Source organism: Lipotes vexillifer, unplaced genomic scaffold, assembly GCF_000442215.2.
Source record: "Lipotes vexillifer unplaced genomic scaffold, Lipotes_vexillifer_v1.1 scaffold767, whole genome shotgun sequence".
Classification (NCBI taxonomy): domain Eukaryota; kingdom Metazoa; phylum Chordata; class Mammalia; order Artiodactyla; family Lipotidae; genus Lipotes; species Lipotes vexillifer.
In genome coordinates, this window is record NW_006792169.1 from 206,031 (window position 1) to 215,056 (window position 9,026).

The 9,026-nt window shown below is 39.4% G+C and overlaps 1 protein-coding gene across 1 annotated transcript in view; it reads left to right on the forward strand.

The window, feature by feature from the left end:
* SNX24 (sorting nexin 24) overlaps nucleotides 1–9,026 on the forward strand; it is a 106,346-nt gene that overhangs the window by 63,729 nt on the left and 33,591 nt on the right. The window lies entirely within an intron of this gene.

Sequence of the window (9,026 nt, forward strand, 5' to 3'; positions counted from 1 at the left end):
GACCTCTGGTTGCCTTGGCTTCTCCATGGAAAAGACTATCTCATGTGACAGTGATGTTCTTAAAATGTAGCATCCAGTGAAGGGTGATTCACTATGGACATAGTATACAGGTTTTCAACTTAGAATTAAAAGCATAAGTGTGTCGTTTGTTTGCCTGATGGTTTCTGTTCTTCATTTTTTCCCTTGACTTCAAATTTGGTTCTTAGACCTTCATGAAGGAGGCTTTGAAGAAACCACTGCAGTGTGGTTTTGAGTTTGCAGATGTTCCTTCAGATAATGGTGGTAGTGATGATACTGAATATAAATTTTAAGGCCTTGGTGTAAGGACCCTGTCCAAAATCCATTAGCACAGATTTCTAGAAGTCATGAAGGTAAGTTCTTCACATATCAACTAAATTCATATAAGGTAGAATTAGAGTTGTTGCTGTAGCTTTCTGGTAAATTGCAGGCACCATTTTGAATGGTGCTGACAAACCAAGGGACATCATTAAGAGAAATGAAGATTTTTCTGGAGAGTGAAAAAGTCACAGGGACAGGGCTCCTATGGCCTATTCACTAATTAATTTTGTGGAAAGGCTGCCCATGATCATATTCTGGAAGACAGACTGCTGATTAGCTATGAGACTTGAAAAGTCATTTACTTTTCTCATTTGCAGTCTTCACGTGTGGAAAACAGTGATAGTAACCTGCTCCTTCTGCCTCTCGTGAGTCAATAAATAATATCACTGTACTGAGATAAGTATGCTCAGTGATCGCTACGTGACTACTAAATGTTTCAGAGGCGTTTTGGTTTGGGGACAGTGACTCCATTCAGAGTTTGTTGTTTACCCAAGGCCAGTGTTAAGTGACCGAATAATGAATGTTCCACTGTTTGCCTATAGCTAGAAAGCCAGGTTATATAGTTTGGATGAGTGTCAAAGAAGCTGTATCCTCCATTCACATGTGAAGCTTATTCCTTAGGACACTTCGGAAAATTAATTTGGTTTATACCACTGGAATAGCACTTTTACATATTGCTTTATATTATTAATATTAATTATATTGTCCTTCTTTACTAAAGTTTAAGCTTTGGAAGCTCTGTGTGTGTGTAGTACTGAGCCTAGCAGAGATTAAGAATTTAATAAATAGTTCTTAGAACTTTAGAGCTGAGAGAGCACTTAGTAGCCATCTAGTTTAACATTCTCACATATTTACAGATGGTGGGAAAAAGGAGATCCAGGGGAGTTAAGTGGTTTACCAAAGTCACAGAGACCTGGAGAAAGATCAGAATGTAGTCTTTCTAAAATGTCCTTTCCTACTCTTTCCATCATAGATCACTGCCTTTGAATAAAATTTCAATGCAGGTTAAAACTTGTGTTTTAAGAGAGCATGCTTTATATACTGTTTTAAATATGTCTCTCCATATACAGATTCAAGGGTGTATATAGCTAATCCATAGAAAAATTTATTTTATACTCTTAGTGCAATTACAGCTTTTTGCCACTTATTAAGACTTCAGAAGTACAAACCGGTAGCTCAGTAATTGCTTTCTTGAATCTGCCTTTAATAATTACATTTAGTAAAGCTGTATCGAAAATTAGAACGGCAGAGACTAATGGAAAACTAGATTTTTCACTGAATTAGAAAGCAAGACAATCCATATATTGACAACACTTCAAGATGAAACAGATCAGGAAAACTATTTTGGACTGTTTGTGCAAAGAGGCAAACCTGGGCCTGATGCGCAGTGGCACCCGCATTTTATGGAAGCAGAGAAACTCTTAAGAGATTTCATGTAAATTGGACGTTGAGAGGAGAGAGTCCAGGTCTGATTTTGATGTAAGTCATCTGAATCTTTTAAAGCCAGGAATTTCTCCTTGGTACTAACGAAGAAGTAAAAAATGAAGCATTGTGTTAATGAAGTAGGAATATCTTTGAATTAAAAAAAGCACAAAACTCAGTTGGAGGTCATATCTTGCACACAGAAGAAAACCTGAACAGGAAAGTAGTGGAGGGCTTGTGTTGACTTGCTTCTGTGGGGTTTGGTGCAGTGTTCTGACTTTGTGGCCAGAAAAATTAGTCATTTTAGTTATATTTATTTCAGAAAGCATATTAAAGAGATCCCAACAGTAGATTAACTCAGGTGATTCAGATATTAGGAAAATAATTAAAATGAGATATAATGATGTTAACTAAAAAAGCAAAACAAAGCTGGTACCTCTTCTTCACCTGTCAGATGGACAGCGTGCTTTTTGCACAGTAGCAGGAGAGGGGCCAGCCGAGTAGCCGGCTGATGGACTAGCTCCCCACTGGCACTAGACTGGCTACAAACTTCACACACATTGGGACCCAATGAACTTTCTCATACTGTGGAGGCCCAAGGTTATAACACCTTTAGAAAAATGCCTTCAGAAGGACCTGATTTTATGTGTCACTTTATCATGGATATCCTAGCTGAATCTTTTTAACAGCGAACTATTGGCCTCGTCCATCCCTTCCTGAGAGTGAGTGCAAGTGTTTGCTCACGACCTCTGACAGTGGGATGTTGTATGTTCCCCTCCAAGGCAAGGGGAAACATCTAGAAACTAGAGAGCTCAGGTAAATAGTTCTACACAGGTTCTACTGCACTCAATTGCAGGCTGAGGAAGAAAGAGGGGTGAGCATTTTGTAAAAGAAAAAGAAGAGGTGGGATGAGAAGATATGAGGAGTGAGCCAGAGGGCATGTAGTCCAGTCTTTTTGAAAGACACTGTCCGCCCCAGATGAACCCGGGGCTTACATTTCATAAAGCCCTCTGATTTCACAGCCGGAAATTACACACAGGGACTTCTCTGGTGGTGCAGTGGATTAAGAATCCACCTGCCAATGTAGGAGACTCCCACGGGTTTGAACCCTGGTCTGGGAAGATCCCACATGCCACAGAGCAACTAAGCCCGTGCGCCACAACTACTGAGCCTGCACTCTAGAGCCTGTGAGCCACAACTACAGAGCTCTCATGCCACAACTACTGAAGCCCGCACGTCTAGAGCCCATGCTCTTAAACAAGAGAAGCCACCGCGATGAGAAGCCCATGCACCACAACGAAGACCCAAAGCAACAAATAAATAAAATAATTAATTAATTAATTTAAAAAAGGAAATTACACACAGGGTAGAAGAGTAGGGGAGAGTGGGTAGAGTAAAGAGCAGGGTTGTCTGCCTTGAGAACTGAATTTGCTATTTGGTAAGAGACAGAGAGTGTAAGACAACTAACTAAATAGAATCTGACCCTGAAGGTAGCGGTTTTTTAACAGTAAGCGTTCGCATGCACCGTTAGTTGTGAATGAGTTAACATTTGTTTGCCCTGATCAGTGTGTAAAACAAAGCGCAAGAATATGTGCATATGGCACAGTCTCTGCCTTAGAGTGGATGTGGAGAGAAATATATGTGACAAAGCAATACACAGTTGTTACGATATACATAAGTAAGATAGTAAGATGTTAGAAAGCATCTGGTCAACCCCCGCATGTCATAGATGATGAACAGGCATAATGCTGAGAAGTGACTTTTCTGTCTGTATGGCTAAGTGTCAAAGAGGGACCTGGAACCCAGGATATCTGATTCACAGCTTATTTTTCTCATTAGAGAATATTTTCACTCAAAACTTCAGAAAACGGTTTGAGGTATAAATCTTCAGTGCAGAAAAAAATTGGAGAAAAAAATCTTGACAAGTGAAAAGAAGAAAAAACATTCTCCATCCCTTCAAAACATTTTGGTGTGTTTTTTTTTCTTCCAGCTTTTTTGGTACATACACACATACGTACACTCTTATGATAATATATTTCCTTAAACATGAAAATGTACTCTCTATAGCCTGCTCTTATTTTTAAAAATTTTAACAAGATTAACCATCTCATTTCATGTTAATACATCTTCTGGGACATTATGTGCTATGATTTATTAATCATTTTTCTACTAAATATTAGGTCGTTTACATTTTTATTATTATGAAAATACTTTTTCACTTTTAAAAGTCATATTTCAATTTCAGTTTGGTGCCACTGTGTTGAACAAATAATTCATATCCACTTATGTGCACATATTAGTTGAGAAATAATTATACATTTTTTGTTCTATGTCTATTCTTCATATGTATCTTTGCAGATTAATTTACTCTTGCAATATATCCCATGAAAAGTTGCATAATGAAATGAATATAACTCTTCTACTCTCAGCTATGTTTAAATTGGATATACTATTTATCTTTGAGGGCCAAGCAGCTCTCTGTCTGGAAATGCTTTCATGTGTCCATATTACACTGATCTTGTACCTTTTAGTTTGTAAAATTTAGGATGGCCTTGGCAAAGCCATGGTGAGGAGTAGAGTGCTCAAACACTCACAGAGCAAATGTTTGGAAAAGGAATGAACCAGTGGTGGCTGGAGGTGTTAGTTCCCTATCTTGTGAACCATTTTTTTTTGTCTGGGAAAGGACTTCACCAGAGAGTTTCCTTCAAATTGGTGTGTTGTGCTCTGAAGGGGAATGCCTGGCACGAGGTTCACAGTTGCACTGGCTCTGCTTGTGAAGAAACACTGTGGAGAGAAAGAAGAAAATGATCATGTCCAGTTGATGGAGGTAATTTAATTGTGAGTGTCTAGCACATTAAATCTAGAGATAAGGCTTAGAGAAGAAGCGTTATCCTTCCTGCCCTCAGGAGCAGTTTTAGAGTTTTCACATTTTGGCTGCTTTAGATTTAGCTCAGGCTCTTGGGAATGACGGGAATTAGACTTAATGCATTTTCCGATTCTCTGTAGAGGCCACCTATATCACTAAGGGAAAGTGACCCATACAAACAACAGAATCTTGCAAAATGATTATATTTTTACAAGTCAACACCTTTTCTTGAATCCATTGTTCTTTCTTTAAAGGAGTCAGGCAAATTAAGTGATTATGACATATCTTGTTACTAGGAGAATCTCTTTGTTTGGGATAAAAGAAATCAATACAAGAAACTCTTGGAATGTACTTTTTTTTTTTCCCTCTTCAGCAGTTCCTAATATATGGGCTAGAAATGCTGATTCTACTTGAAGAATGACAGTGATACATGCTGAGGCCTGGCCTCTTTAGATTCCAGACTTCTCTCTGAGAGTCTTTGGCATTGGTGTGTGTTATATAGATTTAGAAAAGTTGGTACTTGGTTAAACACAGAAATTTAGTTGTAAATTTTTCATTAGGTAAACTTAGGTTTTAAACAATCATGTATCTGCATTTTTAAAAGTAGGTTAACTTAAATGTTTTTTTAATTTAAGTATAGTTGATTTATAATATTTTGTTAGTTTCAGGTATACAGCACAGTGATTCAGTTATGTATATATATACATATATATATATATATATATATATATTCTTTTTAGATTCTTTTCCATTATAGGTTAGTACAAGACATTGAATATAGTTCCTTGTGCTGTACAGTAGGTCCTTGTTGATTATTTTATATACAGTAGTGTATATATATTAATCCCAACCCCCTAATTTATTCCTCTACCCCCTTTCCCCTTTGGTAACCGTAAGTTTGTTTTCTATGTCTGTGAGCCTGTTTCTGTTTTGCAGATAAGTTCATTTGTATCTTTCTTTTTTTTTTTTTGATTCCACATATAAGTGATAATATATTTGTCTCTCTTTGGCTGACTTCACTTCGTATGATAATCTCTAAGTCCATCCACGTTGCTGCAAGTGGCATTATTTCATTCTTGTTTTTATGGTTGAGTAATAGGTTAACTTAAATTTAGGATGATAAATAAAAGCTCTTACTAAATTAAATTCTGTGATGCAACTTTTATCATCTGCATATGCCATCTTCTCAGTGCTACCCACTCTGACCATTCTATTTAAAATTACAACTTTCCCCCCAGCACTCCCAGTTCCTTTTACTTGGCTCTGTTTTCCCCCTCATACCAGGTAATCACTTTCTAAAACATACCGTATAATTTACTTATTTTTATTATATTTTATTTATTTATTTTTGCGGTACGCGGGCCTCTCACTGTTGTGGCCTCTCCCGTTGCGGAGCACAGGCTCCGGTCACGCAGGCTCAGCGGCCATGGCTCACGGGCCCAGCCGCTCCTCAGCACGTGGGATCCTCCCGGACCAGGGCACGAACTCGCGTGCCCTGCATTGGCAGTCGGACTGTCAACCACTGCGCCACCAGGGAAGCCCCTACTTATTTTTTAAATATATCTATTGTTATCTGTCTCCCCCACTAGAATGTAAATTTCATGAGGGCAGTGCTCTTTGACACTTTACTTCACTGATAGATATCAGACACCTTGAATGGGAATTAGCACATAGTAAATGCTCAATAAATATTTGGATAACGAAATATCATCATCATCTTTTTTTACAGTGTAACAGTTTTAAACCAAACATATATTGGGAGAGTAAAATACTTGATAAATGCTATTTTTTTTTTAGGAAGAATTAAAATATGGAGTTTTGAAAGAAGGTTGAGAACTCTACAGTCTTTAAGAGCTTCCTTTCTTTGCGTAGATGGGCATTTTAAAACTGTGGATGTGTGCCCTCTAACAGCTGTTTGTAGAATAGAACCGCTTCTTTCTCCTCAGCAGGAACAGCAGTGTGCCTCTTCAGGATCCTTGATTGTAGAGCCTATAAAATGGTCTGCATTTTTTTAGGGCATAGAGTTTGATCCTCTCCACCTGCTCTCTGCCCATGCTTCAGGGCTGAGCAGCAGAGCTTTGAAACTGGCAGGCATATTGCAAACTGCCTGTGCCCAAGTAACCTTCCTCTGTGGGGTCCAGTGAGTACCGTAAGTTCAGTATTGAGAGAACACAGGAAGATCTTGAATCTCATCTCCTTGATGCCTATAGAAAGGAGCCCGACTCGTCATGGATGACCAGTAATTCTCCACCACCCAAGCTTACCTTTGCACCTTTTTGGGTTAAAAAAGTAATTATCTAGCTATTTCTGTTTATCTATCTGCATATATATATTTATGTGTATATGTATGTGTATCTATATAGAGGGAATACTTTAACTTTTGAATTACATGATTTTTTTGGTGAGAATATGTTTTTTAAGAAATAAGCGTAGCGCATCATAGGACTTCATGGTGTGTTAGAGAAATGAAGGCTATTAGTAGCCTCAAATTCCATTTAGATTTGGGAGAAACCCAGTGATATTCAGGAAGAGACTAGAATGTGTTGAGCACCAGTCATATGCCAGGCTTGGTGCTAAGTGCTTTATATACCTTGTCTTATTTATTTACTCTATCACCAGTTCTAAGAAATAGGTATTATCATCCCCACTTTCCATATGAGGAAATTAAGGCTCCAAGTGGACAAGCAATATCTGTAGGAAATCACAGCTAGCAGGTGCCAGATCTGGGTGTCAGGGGTGTCTGACTCTAGATTGGCATTCTTTCCACCATATTGTGTAGCTTCTCCCAAATGGTACTAATTATTAAGAGTGATAGTTTCTTTTTAATAAAAGGGCTGTATTTCAAAGCTATTTTCATAGCTCTCAGGCCCTCATGAACAGTATTCTTTTGATCAGCTGCAACAAACTTTCTACAAGAAGCCATCTTATTCAGCACTGTCTGCCTCTGTCATGTCTAACTTACTGATCGTTCTAAGAAAAATAACTCATCTTACCCTTTTCACTATCAGACTGCTGAGCTGGACTAAGGTATAGACATGTTCTTCCCAGTGTGTTGTCCTGCGCTTTATTACTCGCTCACTTTCCTTCCTCATTTATTTCCTGTATTCAGCCTGCTTTGTTGCCAGGTGCTCTTTAGGCAGTGGGGCTACGACAGTGAACAAAACAGATGAGGCTCCTGTCCTTATGGAGCTTTTAACTTAGTGGGGGAACAGACAATAAACCAACAAGCTGACCAGCCAACCATTTGTGTGTGTGTGTGTGTGTGTGTTAATGCCAGACCATGGTAAATGCAAAGAAGAAAAATAAAGCCATGTCTGGGGGTAGAGAAGGGTGGGGGGCTAGAGTCACTGTTTTAGATGGAATGCCTAGATAATACCTCTCTGAAAAGGTGACCTGGAACAGCAGTTGAACAAAATGAGGGGAAAGCTTTCTAGGTAGAAAAAAAGCACTGCAAAACTTAGAGTTGGCCTTCCCAGAACAATGTTTTAAAATATAATAAAATCACATTAAACTATTTTTAACTACAAAAAAAACAAAAACAAAAACGAAAACCAAGAAAACGTAGAGTTGGGCAAGTGCTTGATGCATTTGATGGTCAGTAAGGAGGTTGGTGCGGATAGACCAGGGTGAGTAAGAGGGGTGTGTTAGGAGCTGAAGAAAAGAAGGGGGCTCTGAAGCTGGCTGGTATAGGGCATAGTGGGCTAGAGCAGGGACTGGAATTTTGTTCCAGGAGTGATGGAAATCCATCGGAAGGAGTTCAGCAGGGGAGTCACATGACCTGATGCCTGAAAAGGGCCGCTGTGGCTGCTGTGAAACGCAGATTGTTACAGGATAGGAGTGGAACAGGGAGACCAGCTGGGAGGTTGTAGAGAGAGCTCTCGGGCCTGGATGAAAGAAGGACTTCAGATTCGCAGATGACACAAGTCTTGGCAAAAACACTGGCTCCTGATTTCGATGACAGCATCAATTTTCAGAAAAGTTACAACATCCTTGTATGATGGGTTGAAATGGACACGATCCTATTTAACAGGTCATTTGTAAGCCTGACCTCAGTTCTCACAATCACTTGTTCCAGAGCTCTTGGGAAGGACCTGGGGTTTTATTTGACCTCCAGGGCCCTGTGATCCAACAGTGAGATATGGCTTCCAAAAACCGTCAGAAGAGTACGGGTCGAAGACTAAGATGGAGGGAAGACAGGGTTCCTCTAAGTCTTAGTGGTCAGGCCTCATCAGGAATACAGGGTTCTGAGTAGGCGCTGACAAAGGTGAGTGCAGAGGCTACCACGTGTGTGCATTGCAGGCTCAACTAGCTCTGGGATGGGGAGAAAAGTACCTTCTCCCTTGTAGAGATGGATGGGTGTGGTGAGTAGGTCACACTCCTGAGGAATCATCTCTTTCCC